General features: G+C 48.6%; 2 long non-coding RNA genes across 2 annotated transcripts in view; one reads left to right on the top strand and one right to left on the bottom strand.

Annotated features, from left to right (window-relative positions):
• LOC309611387 overlaps window positions 1-16,429 on the bottom strand; it is a 34,218-nt gene extending 17,789 nt beyond the window's left edge. Inside the window, exon 1 of the long non-coding RNA XR_014234498.1 lies at window positions 5,630-16,429. This is a non-coding gene — a long non-coding RNA (uncharacterized lncRNA). The remainder of the gene's footprint in view (window positions 1-5,629) is intronic.
• LOC309611381 overlaps window positions 1-20,597 on the top strand; it is a 168,379-nt gene that overhangs the window by 26,572 nt on the left and 121,210 nt on the right. The window lies entirely within an intron of this gene.

The following is a 20,597-nucleotide window of genomic DNA, read 5'->3' on the forward strand; positions in this document are numbered from 1 at the left end:
TATCTAAATTTTCACGCTTCTAAATGATATATCTCTTCTGTTGAATTTGACGTATGATATATAATTGAACTGCACTCAACTGGAAATTAAAAGCGATAACCTTTACAAACAAATGTGCCGGGAATTTCTTCCTGTACTCGGTGGTCAGCCCGTTTCTAATCCAGGGGTGTCCACAACATCATCAGGAATTTCTTTCTTCTCTTTCTTTTAAAAAAATTTTTATGGGATTATAGTTGATTTACAATATTGTGTTAGTTTCAGGTGTAAGGAATTTATTTCTTAATTCAGTCAGGATGCCTCTTGCGAACCAAATGAAAAAGGAGCCTGTGAAACTCTCTGAAAATGTTGATCCATTGGACCCCCTCTCTCTCCCCACCCTGCCCCCCGCCACCTCCCAACTGTTCACCGGTGCTGGGAGAAGGAAAGGAAGATTCTGCCACAGCTGGGTCCATTTGGGAGGGTCCTCTGCAGAGAGGTTTACAAACCGGAAGCTGCTTCAGGGAAAGGCGAATTGTTTTTGTTTTTGTTTTTTTTCACTTTTCATTTTAAAGTACTCACTCCATCAGAGCCGACGGGAGATTTTAAACAAACCACATTGCCCTCAGGTCTGCTTCCTGAAGGAGGGGATTTATTCTTCACCCCTCCCCCCCATGAGTGTTCACAGCAGAATTAAGGCTAGGGAATCTGGCAGGGGCTCCCTTGCGGAGGGGAAGGTGTGTCTGTGCCTTTTTGCAAGGCATTAATCACTTGTTTATAGAGGGGGAAGGAAAAAAAAGAAACCAGAAGGAAGACACTGGAGGCTGTTCAGTCTTGGGTTCCCTCCCAGGCAAACCCTCTCACGCCCAGCCGCCCTCCATACGCTGGGGACCAGCTCAGCTTGCCTTTGTCCTGGGTTCCAGAGCAATGGGGCTTGGTCCCCAGCAGAGCTGAGCCTGAAGGTGCATCAGTGGTGATGGTGGGGCTGCCCCAGGGGTACAGATCCTCAGGCCTGAGCTACCTTTAAGCATTTACAAATCTCACCCTCACCTCCTCACACACGTATACCCCTTTTCATATATATTCTCATCACCATATTTCCCAAGCTGACACCGGACCCATGTTCCAAATAAAACCCTCACTATTATTTTCACATAAATATTTCTCTAGAGACACTGGTTTCCTACGGGGAATTGAACTTGGAAACCAGAACTGGAGGTGAATCTACTTTCAACTGTAAACTATTTGGAAGTGTGTCATTTATGGATGTATTACCCATTAATAAAGAAGCAAAGAAGCACATTAAAAAAAAAATATGTTCATGGGATAAATCTGAAATCTAGAGAAAAACTTAATAACAACTCTAATAATAATCACTTTCCTTTTGTTCCCCCATACATATCGTTACAATAAATAAAAGTATTGTTTCCTTTTGAGTAGGTTGTGTGTATATGTACAGGGTATCAAATGTAAGAAGTACAAAATGGTAGGGTGAAAAGTAATTCTCTCTCCTATAACTCTCTCCTACTTCCTCTCCTCATAAGTCACCATGGTAACAACATGTATCCTAGTTATATTAATATACGTGTGTGTGTATATATATATATATATATATATATATATAAGTGCATGTATAGTTTTGACTGATGCATCACTTTCTTTTGTTTTGTGAAATATATTATTCATGCCAGAATATATTTTTTCAGGATTCCTTTTTAAATAAATTAATATACATGGAATGTCTTTTAATAATTTATATTTCATTCAACATGTAAGGAACCAGCCTATCAAAAAAGAGAGACTAAGCTAGACAAAAATGGGCAATCCACAGGGAAATAGTAGCATGTGGCAGCTCGGGGTAAATTACAAATATCTGCTATGTAAACAGTAAATCCGTTGGGCCAGGTGCTACCCAGACACAAGCCATTTTTCCTTCACCTTTATCAATAATAAATGCAGTCCCCCATCAACTGGACCTCAAGACTTTTGCCTACACTGCAGACAGATCTTGCTAAATAGACAGAAACTGCCAGGCTGAGCAAGTGTACTGAAAACATTTACATCTTGAAACCCTCAGCAATTTGGCTATGTGTGTAAGGGTGTTGGCCCCCAAAGGTTCCAGCCGAATCCTCCGTGCTCTTCGCTGGCAAGGAACGCCACTTTATTGTGTCCGTGATGTTGGATAGTTCTTTAAAAGAGCCTTCTACGGTCCCTCCGTGGTCAGGGCAGTCTACTACTCTGCCGTCTCCAATCCATTTGCGATGGCTGTAAAAAGCCATCTTCCAATGCTAGCAGTAAATCTTGCCCTCACATTCAAAGAGGCTGACAAGAGGGAAACAGCTTGAGGTTTCACCCCAGACTTGCAAACTTGCAGTCCTGCTGTGCACGCTTGTTTTCTGTGTTCGACAATGTGTGATCCTTTCTCCCCACCATGTTTCCTCCCCACGGTGGCCGAGTGCAGACTTAAGCCATTGAGTCTGAAGTGTGGTTCCGTAGTGATGCAAGAAAGTCAGACTGTATTCCTTGCCACTCAGGCTGATGGCTGTTCAAATCACACAGCCCCTCTCTTTCTGTGTCTTTGTGAAAATGGTGAAATTTTGCTGGCAAACAGGTTTTTCTGGCTGATTACCCTTCAGATGGATGTTTCTCTTGACTGAGGGAAGCCAGGGGCTTTCAGGAATGTTTGTAGGTGTTTGGAGGAACCCCGGGACTTGGGTATAGCCCCGTTTCTGAACCTACCTCTTAGGGTAGTTGCTGCCCCATCTGGTCAAACAGTCTTAGAAAAACAGCATTGGCTGGACTTACTGATCAGAATATCATGACCAGGTCAGACAGGGGAACTGGCTGAAAAGCTAGCTATGGGTTTTGAGTGCAGATAACTGGCTTCAGATTCATCTATTCTTGATATTGTGAACAAGTCGGCCAGACAACCTCTTCAACCCTCAGCATCTATCAAACGGGGCTGAAGCTTCCTGTCCTATCTCCTGGGGCCCGTGGATAAAATCCTCTGCAAACTTAAAGTACAGAATGTTTGGAAACTGGTATTGTTATGATGGCGATTACAACAATAAGGGAGACACCTCTCGGGAGTGAAATAAATGGACACTTGTAAAACATGTGGAAATCTTCCTGCTCTCCCTGCCGTAAAAGTGTGAATCTCAGGGAGCTTGAGAGATGGAGCAGTAGAGTTGCTGTACCAGTCAATGTACAGATAAGCTGCTCTTCAGATGTGTGCAGTGATAAATCCTAGGGCATCACCTCTCCGAGAAAGAACTGGGTGTGTAAATGTAGCGGCATAAACCCACACTCACACACATTCAAACACACGCAGGATTGAAAGCTATCAGACATGTGGAATTTTTATCATTTCGTGTCCTTGTCCAATCTGCTTCCTTACAGCAGCCAGAGGATGACTTCAGAGTCCAAATCACTGTCATGCTACATATATTTCCAATAGCTTTCCATTGTTCTTACGAGAGAGACCAAAAATTTTCAATAGACCCACGAGGTCTTCTCCACCTCAATTTGTCTCAAGTTCTCAGTCATTATTTTCTGTTCTTGCCTTGTGGTAGATTGAATTATTGAACCCCAAACCTTCACACCCCTGTATCCATGCTCTTTGCCTTGTGTCTTGGTGGTTTCACTCATCTAAGATTAAGGTAACTTCCCTGAACTTGGTCCTTGGGCTTGGTCATGTGACCTGCCTCAGCCAATCAAAAGCGGGTAGAAATGATAAAAAGGAATGAAATTGTGCCATTTTCAGAGACATGGATGGACCTAGAGACTGTCATACAGACTGAAGTAGGTCAGAAAAAGAAAAACGAATATTGTATAATATTGCTTATATGTGGAATCTAGAAGAATGGTACAGATGAACTTATTTGCAAAGCAGAAATAGAGACATAGACGTAGAGAACAAACATATGGATACCAAGGTGTGGGGGGAGGGTGCGATGAACTGGGAGATTGGGATTGACATACATACACTACTATGTATAAAACAGATAACTAATGAGAACCGACTGTATAGCACAGGGAACTCAATGTTCTGTGGTGACCTAAATGGGAAGGAAATCCAAAAGAGAGGGGATATATGTATATGTAGAGCTGATTCACTTCACTGTACAATAGAAACTAACACAACATTGTAAAGCAACTATACTCCAATAAAAATTAATAATAAAAAAAAGAAGTGGGCAGAAATGACAGCGGGTAATTCTGACCCCAGGGCTTAAGAGGCATTGCATGTTTCCACTTGTCCTCTTGTGTGTCAGTTACCACTGATTGAAGAGCTTTCCCTGAATAGCTGTTGCCCCTTCAGCCTGGCTCCCACCCAGAGTGAACACACATGAATGGAGCCAACTGGACCACAACCTATGTTTGGGAGCTAAGCCCTGTCAAACTGGCAGCTTGAAGTTGAGAAGCCTAGCTGAGTCCAGCCAAGATCAGCCAATCTGAAAACACACGAGAAACCAATGCTTCTTGGTGATGCCACTGAGGTTTTTGTGGTTGCTTGTTTCACAGCAGTAGCTGACTGATACAAGATACTCTGATTTTCACCACTTCTTCTTGCCACACTTCCTCTTCCACAGGCCCTGGGTGTTCCCCTCATCACCTGAGTAACTCCTACTCATCCTTCAGATCTCAGCTCAAAGCTCACTTCTCTTGAGAAGCCTTTTCTGACCCTGCAGGTTAGGTATAAACCGACTATTCTATACCCTTCATGGCACTTTATCAGAGTTGTACCTTTATGGGATGATTCAGTCGTTATCTGTCTTCCTCCCTAAGGCTCTGTGAGCTCAGGAACCCTTTTGTTTGATTCACACTGTATCCCCAGTTCCTAGCACAGAGCCTTTCCAGGCATGTAGTAGACACTCAGTACATTTTGTTGAATGAATCAATGAACGAAGGGGTTGAACACAATTTCTCCAGGTTAAAAATATTTTAAGTCTAAGACAAACAGCTTAATGGTCTAAAAGGCCAGTACAGAAGGAAAGAATAAAGACATGAAACAAATAAAGAAAAATATGTACATAACAGCACATTAACAAAGGTGACTGAAAATAAGATTGAGTTGGTTGCATTCACCATTCATTCATTCAAGTACATGCCAGGCCCTTGGAGTCTGCTACACAGTGCCAGGGAAGACTTCTAGAGTGAGTGATCCTTGGGCTGAGTCTTGAAGATTCTAGTGTCAGAACATGAAAAGCTGTGGAGATTTGAAGGAGGGAATGATGAACTCTGGGGTCATTGAGGAATGCTTTACTTGGAGGACACTTTTGAACTGGACCATATAGGTGAGATGAATTCTCCAGGTCAGATTGAAGGGGAAGCGATATATTCAAGACAGAGGGAATAGCACACAGAAAGGTGGATAGGGGCATGAAAATGTTTAGAGGACGGCAAATTGTTTGATGGTACGAACCAGGAAGGGTGAGGGCGTGAGTGCCTGGCTGGTTGGCAAATAATGAGGATTAATATTTATTGAGCCTTAAGATAAGTCGAGGACTTACCCTGTGCTGCATCAAACACTGGACGCATAGCACAAGTCTAATCCTAGCCTCACCCACCTCCACCATCAAGGAAGTTGGTACTGTCATCCACCTGTTTTACAGATCAGGAAACTAAAGCACAGAGAGGTCGAGTAACTTACCCAAGGTCACAAGGGGAGGAAGTGACAGGTTAGTGCCATTAGACAATCCTGCAGCAGCCTGTGGAACTCTGGGCTTAGCAGTTAGGGCGGTGTTCTCCAGCGAAGGCAAATCACGGAAGGTTTTACATAACGGAGGTCAGTGGCCGGCCGTGGAACCGGTGCGAGCTAGGTTAGGGACGGTAGCTCAGGGCATGCATTGGCTAAACTGAAACAAACAAAAAGAAGGGGTTCAGGGCAGGGGCTGATGACTCAGCCTAGTTAGAGGTCAATTTAACGAGCGGTCATGGCTCTCCTGAGAAGTTCTCAGAAGTGGGAGAGGAGAGATTGGCAGCTTGTGGGAGAAAATGAGAGAAGCAGTGAGATGCTCGGGAAAAGATAAGGAGGATCTAAGTAAATATTTGGATGCCGGGGTGTGGGGGGGAGGGGTGTGGGTAAGTGGGGGAGCCCATTGATTTTTTTTATGCCCAGACCTCAGTGCAGGAGTTAATGGGAAAATCCATAACCCGGGGTTATGGAGTATGGGTGGAGAGAAGTCAGATGGAAAAGATAGAGGTATCAGAAGGAAGGGCTAATGGAACCACACGGGAGACATTAAAAGGCAATAAATCTGGCAGCCTGGATTGTATTTACCCAGGAATTCTGCAGAGGATGGTTAGTTAACTCTTAGAACCCTGCTCACCTGGGGCTGGAGCTGGAGGGACCCACGTGGGCTTCCAACACGGGGTTTGGATTCACCCTGAGAAGAATCAGATCGGAGAGGAGATGTGTTTCTAGGCTGAGAGCCACCCAGGGTGTCTTTGGAGACAGAAGGGAGCCCCAAGTTGTGGGAGGTTGGGCTGGCAAGGGGCTCCATCACCTCAACCACTGGGGAACGTTCTCTGGAAGAGTTAATCAGCCCGTGGGAAGGGTGAACCACAGGGTATAATTTATTTACCTACTCCGTGACAAAATCCTTCCCAGAAGACCGTGGATGGTAATTCACTGTAATTATATCTCATGCGAGGTTCTGTAGGCTCTTAGACACGTTAACTCATTTGTGCTCACAGCACACCTGGGAGAAAGGTGTGGGGAGGTGAGGACCAACTTCACCAGCAGATGGGGGAAAGCGAGGCTCCCTTCCCATGGGAGAAGCAGAGTTAGAACTGTGATTTCCTGACTCTCAAGGGCTTAAAGGGAGGAGAGAAAGAGATTAGACCCTGGAGCTGGCCTGGGTTCAATCTCTCTTTTTCTCTGTGTCATCTGAGGGAAGTCACTCAACCTCTCCGGGTTGTAGTTTCCTCATCTACAAATGGAGAGAGCTATATAGTTCCTGACTCAAAAGCCTGTTTGTCTGGAAGTTTAACCTGAGTTACGGAGAAGCACCGAGTTTGTCGTGTCATGATGAGGGTGGACTGAGCTTAGACTGTAGGCTGAACTGCCACGTTGCCCATATGAGTCATAGTGATGAATTCTTCACGGCCTTCAGAGGTGCATAAATCTGAGATGAGACTTTCCAGTGAACTGAAGCTACCAGTGAGGGATAGCAAAGCTGGGATGCCAGCCTTGTTGGAGGACCGGAAGATGGATTGGTGGATTTCAAGGACGTTCGCAAAAATTCCTCCCACAGTCCTTTGCACTGTTTTTGCCGCTCCTCCCACTCCCCTTGGACCTGGGCTGATCCTGTGACTTGCTTTGACCAATAGGATGTGGTAAACATGATGCCACATGCATCTGAGGGTGGGCCTTCAACGAGTTCTGTTCTCACCGTGTTGTGGTCCAGGTGCCAGGGAAAGAAGTTACAGCTGGACTCCTGACTTTTGAGAACACGTGTGGAGACAGGTCTCAGCCTTTGGCTGTTGCTGCCAAGCTCCAGAGGTATGGAGGAGGTATCAGACTCTTCACCCCCAGCCCACCCACCAGAAATAATATGCCGTGATCCTTTGAAGCCTTTACATTGGGGGTGGTTTATTTCAGAGCAATGAGTAACTGATCAGAGTGGGTGACTGAGGTTTTTCTGGGTTCTAGAAATCCTGATTTTTCTGGCTTTTTGATCTAAATGCTGATGTCTTCGAGCATGCTTTTGAGCCAATGGGCTGGAGACACTCGTAAGCTGCGTCCTTTCACCTCTTAAGAGTTTCAACTTGCCTAAAGGAATGAAACAGCAGCCCTGGAAGTTCTTCATGAGCCATGACGCAATCCTAAGGTGTTGATGTGATGATGGTTTTTTTTTTTTCCTTGCCTCCTTACTGATTGGGTCAAGGAGAGGAATTTAGGTAAAGGAAGAGGGAAGTTAGAGAAAGGAGGTGAGAAGGAGACCAGGAATTTTACTGAGCACCTATGATGGTACTAGGTACTATGTGATTTGCTTTCCATCTGCTATCCCGTCCATTCAACAATCCTATGAGGTGGACATTATTCCCATTGTACAGATGAGCAAATTGAGGCTCAGGGAAGTTAAGTGGCACGTCCAAGGCCTCATAGCCAGGCTGTGACAGAGGCAAGATTTGATCTAAGGTCCTTCTGGATACAGCAACCAGATTTAGTCCGTTCTTTACACTGGCCTGAGCTTGTCTGAAGAGAGCTGGAGAGAGGCGGTGTCTGAGGCCATGAACGATCTTTTGACTTCTTCTACTTTACCTTCACCTGCGATAGGTTTTGGAGAGACAATTAGAAACCAGGATCTCCCTTCTGATTAGTTCCACCCCTGACTTTAGATTAGGCAAGGTCCTCGTAGGAAACAGATTTCATTCCAGACAATTCAACCAGGAGGAGTTCAATACAAGGGTTATTTATGGCAGGGGGTGGTGGTGGTGGTGAGCAGGGTTAAGGAGACCAACAAAGGATGTTAAAGTTCTCTGGGGCCAGCAACAGTGGGAGCCGTCACCCCCCTTAGGGTTGCAGGGACCAGGCGGAGGGGTATGGAGCCAGCGAGGGCTGGAACGTGGAGCTGGGCTTTCCAGCGTGAGCCCCAGTCACAGCGGGTCACTTTCAGGGAGGGGCAGGGAATAGACACCCCGATAGGACCTCTTAATCCACTCTCCCTCCTAGCTGCTGCCTGTGCTGCCCAGAACCTGAGCGTAACCAAAAGTGAGAGGGCAAGGAGCTGGTGATGTATCTGCAGGGGTCACTCCCTGGGTTCCGGGCAGAGCAGACGAGATGGAGTGTGGATCTGTGTGTGTGGAGGGGCAGGGGGTAGAGAATAAGCAGCACAGACTTGACCCCACCCCTGTCCTCTTCGACCCTCCGATTGGGACAAACACATCCAGTGACCTTGAGACTGTTTTCCTCAAAGAAAGGGGACTCTTGGGTGCCTTTTAGTAGATGCGCTGGGAATTTCCTGGAACCGCTGCGTGCTCACCAAGCCCTGCACAAAACACTCTCTCCACCTGTCAGCACCCAGATAGGCTCAAGTGTGTCGCTGTCGCACTTGGAGAGGAATTTGGAGCGTGTGTGTCTTCCAGCCACTCTCCAGTCCCCCTTTAATGGGAGTCTTATTTTAAAGGTAGTGTTTATTCGCTTAATCTGCTGATTTTATTATTTCCCAGCTGTGTGACTTTGAGGATGTCCTGTGACCTCTCTGGGTCTCAGTCTTATCATCTGTAAAATGGGGGATTATAATGAGAATCGAATAGAATGTCCATGTATAGCACTTAGAACAATGCCAGACGCCTGTTAGGCACACAGGGATTGGTCGTTCTTTTTCCTCTCCTTTATCTCCTACTCCTCCTCTTTTTCTTCCATCACGGAAGACAGACAATGTGTATCAGAGAAAACAACAGAGAGGCCCTAAAGTGGATACTCTTTCACCAAGTTGGAGAAGCACAAAATAAAAAATGATGGAATTCATATATCATCGGATACTTTCCATGTGCTGTGCACTGTGATGAGCTCTTGATATATTCGGTTTCTAACTTTCACAGAGCTTTGGGGGGTGGGTATTCCCATGCCTTCTGATGGATCAAGAAACAGAGGCTTAGAGATTGAACTTGCCCAAGGCCACCCACCTAGGAAATGGCAGGACCGGGATGGAGGCCCAGGTCCTGCCGGGCTGGGGTAAACCCTTTACTGACTACCTACAATGGGCTGGGGGAAGGGAGGCAAACGGGAGGCTGGGCCAGCTTATCAGCAGAGCAGCGGCTGTCAGGCCCAAGCATCTTGCAAATACAAATAACTTCTTCCTTAGGTCCGCCCTAAAAAGGGGGGGTGCAGCCATTACCCCCATTTTACAGATGGGGAGAATGAGGCATTGAGAGATTGCACAACTTCCCTCGAGTCACACATGCTAGCAAGTGGCAAAGCTGGGCTTTGGATCCACGTGTACTGTTCTAGATGCTGTGCTTTTCCCCACTCTTCTTCACTGCCTTTGGCAGGACAGATAAGTCCAGCTGGGGACATCAGAGTGAGGAGGTGATGAGCTCCAGCTCAGACAGGTCACTGAGGCAGGATCTTCTTTTTCCAGTGTCCACTCAAGGGGCAGAATTCTGTATCAAGACCAGGATTTCCTCCAGTCCTTACAGTCTCTGTGGCCTCTTTGCTAGGGGACCGGAAGTGACAGCTGAGACCTGCTTTGTGATGTGACATCATGGGAATCTAAGAGCACAGAGGCTCTGAAGTTAATGCCGTGATAGTAATTACTGGCCTCAGAGCGTGACAGGGAGGATGGATGAGATAGCACAGGGAGAGAGGTTGGCACGGTGCCGGACACTCAGAAGGCACCCAGTGTGGCAGTGATGGCTGAGCTTGTTGATTGTTCTGTAATCTGTCAGTTCCTAGGACTCGAACACAAATTCTGTGGTTTGGGGGTACCTGAGGGAATTTGTTTTTACAGGAGGGGCAGGGGGCAGGGATGAATTGAGATTTGCAGAACACGTATTGCAAGCAGGCACCCCTGGAAGCTCCTGTCATATATCATCTCATAATCTTTGCTACTAAGTCTAGGGACCATGATACCCATTTAACAGATGAGGAGACTGAGGTGTAGAGATAAACTTGCTCAAGGTGACTCACCTAGTAAGTGGTGGAATTGGCTTCCCTGTGGTTTCCTGGTTTCTCCTTGTGCTTCTCTCCTCTCAATTCTCAGAATACCAGCCACAGGGATCTTGAGAGTGTAAATCTAGGTCATGTTATTCCCCTACAAAAAAATTCTCCCATAACTTCCCAGGGCAATTAAAGTACAATTTAAACCCCTCCATGTGCCCAGCAAGGCTTTCCACAATTTGGTCTTTGCTAAGTCCTTGGTCCTTATCTCCTGCTTCTCTTTCCCACATACATAAAGGTAAAGCCATCCTGGTCTCTTTTTTCCCCTCAGATATGGGCATTGTATCAGTTAGCTACTGCTGTGTAATAAATTACCCCAAACTTAAGGCTGGGTCAGTAATCTGGACATGGCTTAGCTGGATAGATCTGGCTCAAGATCTCATGAAGTTGCAGTTATGATGTTGGCTGGAGCTGCAGTCATCAGAAGGCTTGACTGGGGCCATAGGGTGCAATTGCAAGATGGCTCATTCACACAAATGATAAATTGGTACTGGCTGTTGGCTGGAGGCCTCGGTTTCCCTCCAAGGACTCTCTATGGGCTGCTTGTGTGTCTTTATGACAACAGGCCAGCTTCCTCCTGGGTGAGAGACTCAAGAGGGAGCGACACAGAAGCTACAATGTCTTTTATGACCTACCCTTGGAAGACACACTCCATCCTTTCTGCATATCCTATTCGCTGTTCAGGTTGGCCCTATCCGATGTGGGAGGAGACTCTACATGGTGTGAATACCAGGAGGCAAGAATCACTGGGGCCGCCCTCTTCCTAGATCCCCTGTCCCTTTTCTTTATTCGTGTCTTACTCATCCTTTAAACCTCAGCTTTTGAGCTCATCTCCTTTAAGAGACCTTTTCCAACAGCCCAATTTATTCATTCCACAACTATTTATTGAACATCTACCAGGTGCTAGACACTGTTCTAGATGCTGGGACATAGCAGGCAGAGGTCCTATTGACCTATCTTCAAAAATACATTCTTAGTCCAACTACTTCTTCTTCTTCTCCTCCTCCTCTCCTTCTCCTCCTCCTCCTTCTCTTTTTTTGGCTGTGTGGCATGTGGGATCTTAGTTCCCCCACCAGGGATCGAACCCGTGCCCCCTGCAGTGGAAGCACGGAGTCTTAACCACTGGACCGCCAGGGAAGTCCTCAACCCCTTCTTCTCACATCTGCCTTTGCCACTGAGGTCTAAGCCACTATCATCCTCACCCGGGTTGCCACAGTAGCCTCTTAGCTAGTCTGCCTGCTATAGGCTGTTCCCAACAATAGCTGGAGGGATCCTCCTAAAGCCTCTGTCAGGTCAGGTCCCTCCTCTGCTCTAAATCCTGCCATGGCTCCCACCTCATTTACAGTAAACACCAAAGTCCTTACATTGGCCTGAGTGGGCCCCTTCTTACCTCTCTGACCTCCTTGTCTACTCCTCCCTTTCTCCTTGCTTCTGCTACACTGATGTCCTTGCTGGTCCTAGAACCTGCAGGCATGCTCCCACCTCTGCCCTTTGACCTGGCTATTTCCTTCCCCAGCAAACTGTTGTGAGACTCATTCCCTCCTATCTTGCAAGCCTTTGCGCATATGCTCCCTTCTCACGGAGGCCTTTGCGGTCCACCCCATCCAAAACTGCAGCCCTCTTCCTCCCCATTCTTCTTCCCTTCTACTTGCTTTTATCATAGCCCTCCTTGCCTTTTAAGAGCATTTAATGCCCTTACTTGTTGTGTTGATTTTTATTTATTTATTTATTTTTGGCTGCACCCTGCGGCATGCAGGATCTTAGTTCCCCGACGACCGGGGATCAAACCCCTGCCCACCGCAGTGGAAGCGCTGAGTCCTAACCGCTGGACAGCCAGGGAATTCCCTGTTTATTATTTTTTTTTAATTATAGTTCTCTTCATATCAAAATCTAAGCTCCATGGGCATTTTGGTTTATTGTCTTCATCGATGTATCCCCAGAACCTGGTCTTGTGCCCACTACCTAATAGGCTTTGAAAACAGTCGTGGAATAAGTGGACAAATCAACTTCTTCTCCCTCCAAATTGGGTGCTCTTTCTATCACAGCTGAATGCTTTTCTGAGCGCCATGTCCTGTATCTGTTCAACGGGGATGGATTACATCACCTCAGTCAACCTCTTAAGCTTTCTCAGAGGGTCAAATGCAATAATGGATGTAAGAGCCTCATGTAACAAAGTGTTATGCCAATGACCATGAGGATGACAGCTGTTATTCCTTCCCCCAGTCCTGGGGAGGGTTACCTCCCTTGGCTTCTTAGTATGTCCCTCTGGCTGGTCTTCATCTCCTTTCCTCCTCCTCACTCAGGGATGCCATGTGGCTGCTTCATCATTTATAGTGGCGGCTGAATAATCGAATTGTTATTGGTTTGGAGAGGGTGGGAGGGGGGAGAGATTTTTGCTAAATTGTTTCTCTTTGGAAAATGTTCATCTCCTGCCCAGTTGTGATTTATTTCTGCTGTTGGCAGTCTTGCTTTCTGGAAATTAATTCTTTGATTGGCATGGAAAGGGAAGTTGATGGTGGCAGGGTGTGTATATTTTGTGGGCTTCTTTTTCGATATGAGAGCTAGCTGAAGCACTGATTTGGTTCTTTCTGGGTATGGTGAAAGGGAGCAGGTAATCTGGGTGTTGAGAATCTCAGGGTGCCCCACCTATGCTCCCAGCCTCTGTCTGAGCTGAACAGTTCTAACCTCTTAAGTCCAATAGGCATACGTGCCTGGTCATCTGCTATTTGTATGAGCACATTCACTCCCAGGATCACCTTTGGAAGGTGTTCATATCCACATTTTGCAGATGGGAAAACTGAGGCTCAGACTGGTGAAGGGCATTGTACATTTACATGGTTTTCTATTGCTCCATAACCAACCACCCCAAATTTAGTGGCCTAAAGACAACTGCTTTATTATGCTTCCAAATTCTGTGGGTCAGGAATTTGGACACAAAGGGCACAGTAGGGATGGCCTGTTTCTGCTGCATGATGCCTGAGGCCTCAGCTTGGAAGACCTGAATGGCTGGGAGTAATTTGAACATCTAGGGGCCTGGAAACACCTAAGGTTGCTTCGCTTATGTGTCTGGCACTGGGGTTGGATGATTCAAAGGCTGGACTGAGCTGGGACAGTCGATTGGAACAGCTCCACATGGCATCTTCCTGCAGCTTGGGGTTCCCCACATCATGGTGACTGGGTTCCAAGTAAGACTATCTTGAGATTGAACACCTAGAACAAGAGAATCAAATAGGAGTTGAATGGTCTTTTATGACCTAGACTTAGAGTAGCCTGTATCTTTTGCTGGAATAGAATCCAGGCCTAAAATCAAACCTGGATACCCAATGGGGAAATAGAACTAGGGCATTTCTGGAGGAAAGACATCCCCCACTCCCACCACCTCTGCCAAAGGATGTTTATTGAAGAGGCCACCCTAAGGATACCCCAATCAAGATCACTCTGTGAGATAGAACAGGTGTATCCATTATAAGTTTTATTTTTGGCAGCAAGAAATCAAACCCAATTCAATGGAGATCAGGAACGATGGTGGTGTAATTCAGTCCAAGTCCAAACGTCTGAGAATCAGGAGTATCAATGCCCAAGGACAGTAGAAGATAGATGTCCCAGCTCAAACAAAGAGCAAATTTGCCCTTTCTCCACCTTTTTGTTCTATTCAGGCTCTCAGTGGATTCGAGGAAGCCCACTCACACTGGTAAGGGCCAACTGCTTTACCCGATTCAAATGTTAAGCTCTTCCAGAAACACCCTCATAGACACACCCAGAAGAAATGTTTTATCAGCTCTCTGGGCATCCCTTAGCCTGTTAAGTTGACACATAAAATTAACCATCACACCACTTAACTCTGGATCATCACTCCACGTTTTTTTTTTTTTGGCTGTGCCGTGTGGCTTGCAGGATCTTAGTTTCCCAACCAGGGATTGAACCCAAGCCCTCGGCAGTGAAAGCACAGAGTCCTAACCACTGGACCGCCAAGGAATTCCCCATCATTCCAACTTTTTAACTTTTTTGTTTTTTTAAACACTGCCTGAAATAAGCAGGGGGAAATATGTCTGCTGGGGGAGAGGGGTGCAAAATAAATGGAACTAGGCACCCAGCGGTGAAGAAGGCAGGGTGCACACTCTGATGTCAGATGGCTTCCTTGAGACTGATGACAGTGGTTTCGTTCCAGAGCAAATGAGTCTGGTGATGAGACCTTAGGGGGCTGACCCAGAGAGGGGCAGAGCCAGGGATGGGACCTGAGAAGGCCCTAGAGAGGGATGCAGGTCTCAGGCAGGGCCAGCCTCTTCTGCAGCATGTAGAGCTGGCCCCTGGGAGAGGAGGATAGAGGATGAGCCTAACTTCCCTCTTGCATTTCCCCACTGATTTCCCAAAGCAGAGAAACAGGCCAATGGGCGATTTCCTTCCCTGGGCCGACCCTCTGCTGGGGCATGTCTCCCTGGTCCTCGTTGGTGGAGAGGGCCACACACAGACACACAGGTCTCTCTGAAATGGACAGTTAATTGTCTGCAGGCCAGGGAGACCTGCAGAATTAGAGCTTTCCGGACTGGAGCAGGGCACATGGGAGGCAGAAACCCTCCCCCCAGGCCCCCCCCCCCCGCCCCCTAGCCACTCTCATTTCCTTGCCAGCTTTCTAGAAATCCAGGTCAGTTTCAAAGCCTGGGGCTGCAGCCTGCCTGAGCAGGGGGTCGCTTCCGAGGTCACTGGCTGGACAAGCAAGTCAATTTTAGCAGGAAACCTACATGTAAGTGACGCTGGTTAGGTTGGGATTCTGCACCAGGGGCCTGTGGCCTCTGCAGTAGCCTGGTGTTTCCCCTTCATTTTATGCCCGGGGAGCCTGGGTCCTCCAGAAACTAACATTCATTACGCATGCACACTCACATATAGGCTTAATACATACATCCAAATGTCAGGCATACGGGACGCCTTTCCAAATAAATCTCATTTGCGATCCTCCCAACCCCGAGAAGGAGACTTGTATTTATTTATTTACTTTTTTAACAAATTCCCATTTGAAAAGGTTTTTCACACATTTCCATTCGACAGATTCCCATTTAATAGATGAGAAGACTGAGTGTCAGAGTGGTTAAGGGGCGTGTGCAGGATCATTCAGCTGGGAACTGTCAAGTGGGACGTGAACTCTTCTCCTCCGGCCCCCTAGTCCAGTCCTCTTTTTGATTTTTTTTTAATAAATTGATTTATTTTATTTATTTATTTATTTTTGGCTGCGTTGGGTCTTTGTGGTGGTGCGCGGACTTCTCATTGCGGTGGCTTCTCTTGTTGCGGAGCACGGACTCTAGGCGCATGGACGTCAGCAGTTGTGGCGTGCGGGCTCAGCAGTTGTGGCTCGCGGGCTCTAGAGTGCAGGCTCAGTAGTTGTGGCGCACGGGCTTAGTTGCTCCTCGGCATGTGGGATCTTCCCGGACCAGGGCTCGAACCCTTGTCCCCTGCATTGGCAGGCAGATTCTTAACCACTGTGCCACCAGGGAAGCCCCCTCTTTTTGATTTAACCTTGAACCTTTGAACCCAAAGGGCTGCCTGACAGCAAGCAGGTCCTCTCTCTCACCTGGCTTCCCGGTCAGGAAAGGAGGAAGCATGGGCCCTCCCTCAGTCCCACCCAGACATCCACCCAAGGTGCCATTAAAGTTAATTGTTTTTACTGCCAGTTTAACATCATCTTGTAAATCTTTTTACGATGTGGCCCAGGAACACTGAGCTGTGTGTAGAACTCGGGGACAAAATACAGTTTGAACACAGGAGCTTGGGCGCCACAACTACCTGGAGGCTGTAAGATAGGGGTGCCCTCGGCTCCTCCCTGACCCTGTGTCAGCTGGGTGACAGTTTTCTTCCAGGTGAGGCTATGGCTGTGCCTAGGATGACTAGACTCTTCACCCGTCCTCCACTGGCTGGACAGGTGTCTCTCTTGACCCTACACTGTGGAACCCACCGGAGTCTGAGACCCCGAAGCTCTGATTCCGGAGCCTTCGGAAAGGTTGGCAGAGGGTGGGATGGGGGGGACTCCAGTGCAGAAAGTACGGCGTTTCGGGCACTGGGTCTCTCCCAGCCTCAGGTATGTGGATGGATTGGCCAAAACACCACAGGCAGGTGTTAGGGGTGTGAAGGGCACACATTCTAGGCTGTGACGGTTCTGGAGGCCCAGGTCTTCCCTTGATGGTGATGCTGCCTATTTTTTACTGTCACCTGCCAGGAGAGCCTGTCCTTCCCCAACCCTCCCTTTAAGACGGTTTCCCCGGGTTAGCAGAGAGGAAGACAGAGATTGCTGATTCTTGGGAGACCCTGCCTTCCACGAAGAAGACTTCCCCTGAGTCTCCTTTCTCTCCATCTCAGTGCCTGGCACCCCCATTCTGTGGCTCCGTTTTTGCATCAGTAAAACGGGAGATCGTGTCTTACCTTCCCGGGTCGTTGCTCGTATTAAATAAACTGCTACTCTTAAGGCGCCCAGAAAAGCAGCAGGCATGCACTAAACCTCTATAAATGGCGACATATTCAGCAATCATGATTAAGCCCAAATATTTATGGGGACTTGTTGTCTGCAGAGCCTTGTGGCAAGTGCTGGGAATATACAGAGAAGACTGGCTTCCTTGCCTTTAAGGGGCTTTAGTCTGGGAGGACGCACAGTATTTAGACGTTATGAACAGAGGAATTCAGCATCACCGCGGCATATACAGCAGTTGTTCTCAAAATGTATTCCGGGGCCAGCAGCACCTAGAAACCTGTCAGAAATGCACGTTCTCCGGCCTTACCCCAGACCAGACCTCTGGAGCTCTGGGGGTGGGCCCTGGCAATCTGTTTTGTTTTGTTTTTTAATTTTATTTATTTATTTATTTATGGCTGTGTTGGGTCTTCGTTTCTGTGCGAGGGCTTTCTCTAGTTGCGGCAAGCGGGGGCCACTCTTCATCGCGGTGCGCGGGCCTCTCACTGTCACGGCCTCTCTTGTTGCGGAGCACAGGCTCCAGACGCGCAGACTCAGTAGTTGTGGTTCGCCGGCCCAGCTGCTCCGCAGCATGTGGGATCCTCCCAGACCAGGGCTCGAACCCGTGCCCCCTGCATTGGCAGGCGGATTCTCAACCACTGCGCCACCAGGGAAGCCCCGGCAATCTGGTTTTAACAAGCCCTCCAGGGGACTGTGGTGCTCACTAATGTTCCAGAACCACTGATAGAAAGAATACAGGCACAGGCTTTGGAGTGAAGAGGCAAATTTGAATTCCCTTGCTAGAGGTGAGGCTTTGGCCAAGAAACTGTAGGAAGCTCAGTGGGGGGTGGGAGGGATAGGAGGGGGAGGAGAGGAGCGGGGAAACTGGCCCCCCGCAAACCGGGGAGGATGAAGACCAGGGAAATACACCAGACCTCTCCCCGGCAGGGCATCGGCGGGTCAAAGGCCGAATCCCTCCGCGGGTCAAAGGCCAAATCCCTCCGCGGGATGTACGCCTGGGCTGACCCAGTTCAGGGAGGTCAGGCGGGCGTCTCAGAACGCGCCCAACTGGGATTTAAAACGTGTAAACCCTGGGTTCGGCCCGACTCCGTCTCGTCCAGGCAGCCTGTCTTGGGGGCACCCTAATCTCTCCGAGCCTCAATTTCCCCATGTTGGAGGTTCCACCGAGGTCCCACCGAGGTCCCACCGAGGCTGGAAGCCGTAGAAGCACGTAGGAAGCTACAGGGTCCCGCATCAGGACCAATTTCCGGCTTTGTGCTCCAGTAAGTGGTTATAGAAAGTTCCTCTCTCGTCAGCTCGGCACCCGCCGGCCAGGGGCTGCCGGGATTCGGGAGCTGCCGCGGTTGATCTTTTCCGAGAATCCTCCACTTGCCGCGCCATCGGGCAGTGCGAGCGGGGCGTGAGGTTAACTTCCAGGCTTTTCGTTAAAGCGTCCGGGAATTAACCGGCGAATAACCCGGGTGTCTGTAGGGGCGAATGAATTGCACAGGAGGCTGAGCGTGGGGACCCTGACCGGGGGAGCCGGGACGCGTCGGCGGGGACCCAGCCCAGGAGCGCAGAGCGCAGGGCGGGGCGCACCGCCTGGGGTTAGGAGTCGACCTTGGCCTTCTCCCGGGTGGAAGGAAAGGGCGAGGATGGGAGGATGGGGAGCGGGAGGAGGGGTTTGAAGGTGGGCTGTCTTGACCCTGGAGGGTTCAGTAGGCTTTCCAAGTGTTCTTTTTTCTTTTTTCAGTATAGTTGGATTACGATGTTGTGTCCCAAGTGTTCTTTGAGTAAAGTCCAAACAATGCCCCGAGCTCCAGTGACTATCCAATGAGCGAGGGAGTGCTCTAGCCCCTGCCTGCCTTTCAGGACCGAGCTTCTATTATGTCCCCGTGCTCGACATCCAGATGAGGGGGCGGGGGTGGTCCTCCCCAAGACCCCAGGCCCTGCGTGGGTTCGCGCTCGGACCACTCTGCCCACGCCCTCTCGTTTCCAGCGGGCCAAGCTCGTCGAAGGAGGGAACCAGAGGAGCGCTGACCTCCTCGGTGGGAGGAGATGGAGGTTGGGCCCATTTCCCCCTCCTAGACCCCGCTCGTAACAGCCCAGAGGGCAGCGACCTCGCCCGGCGGCCACGGCCCACCCCCTCCCTCGCGCCCCCCACCCCCTCCCAGTCAGGCTTTGAAGAGCGCGTTTTACGAACTTTTACATTTTCCTTCTGGAGGCGTGTTTGTTCTTCTCAGTCACCTCGCTCTGTTTTATGAGCTTCAGAGCTGATCTGCACGTTCTTCCCTCCGTGTAATTTCAATGTGAACTCTCCCCGGAGCGGCCTTTCCCCTCTTGCAGCCTGCCAAGTCGTTTGCAGGCTGCACAAACATTCTTCCTCTCTCCCAGTCCCCGCAAATCTCGGTCTACACCCGCGAGGGCAGGCGGAGGCAGTTACCCCGAGAGTTCCGGTGGATTGTAGCCCTTCAGCAGACGCCTTCAGACCGTTTGGAAGGACGAATTGGGGGAAGGGAGGGGAAACATTCGAATAGCTGACCCCGTGGTCCCTCTTCTTAAGGATTACAATGAGGTGTGTGTGTGTAAACATTCCCTAATCCATATTCCAAGTTTTGGGAACGAGGATAGTGGAGACGCACAGGGATTACGGATAAGGTTATGTAAACTTGCACCTTTTCTCCATTGATCGCCTGGTTCAATTTTCAGCTGGTTTCCTGGCAAGGAGGTGTTATCCCCACTTTACAGATGAGGAAAACTGAGGCTGAGGTCAGTTTCCCAGCTACCCTTTTGGGATTCAAATCCTATTTTGAACAACCCTCTTCAGAAGAATAAAGGTCAATACTTAGGGTTTAACATAACATTATTAACTACTTCTAACAAGTGCCCTTCCTTTGTTAAGCCACCTGCTATGGTTCTAAGCCATTTGCTTATTTATTTCTCACAAGTGTTTCTCACAGTGACTCTATGAATTAGGTACTTAACACATGACAGTAAAGTCAAGGCACAGAGACGTTGTTGCAGCCCAAAGTCACACCGTGAGGAAGCGCTGGAGGCAGGGTTTGAACTCATGGGGAGGCACTCCTAACCACCAGTGTCATGCCTCTGGGAGAGCCTTTCCCAGTTCTCTCCTCAGCCACGTGAAAGAAATCCCAGGCTTACTGACCCTGGGCTGCATTTTCCTCCCCAAGGTCTGGGGACGAACAGGAAGATGGGGATGGGACAAGGGGGTTACATAAGATGGTGACTTCAAAGGCAGTCACCACTAGGGTATATAGCCTTGGCTCTGGGTGGCTAGCCGGGGGCACCAGTCTACAAGCTGTGGGCTGTCCACCCTCAGTCTCTCACCCTACCTCTTTGTAGTCCAAGGACAGAGAGGGTGATGGAGAAGACTGAGGGCAGAAGTGGAGGGGGAGGTCTTGACATTGAAGGTGGGGGAAACAGAGATTAGCGGTTGATAATCAGAGTAAAAATAATGAGCGTAGACATCCTTTATTGAGTACTTACTATGCCCTCCATAAT

This window comes from Balaenoptera borealis, assembly GCF_965194805.1.
Source record: "Balaenoptera borealis genome assembly, chromosome: 14".
Taxonomy (NCBI): Eukaryota; Metazoa; Chordata; class Mammalia; order Artiodactyla; family Balaenopteridae; genus Balaenoptera; species Balaenoptera borealis.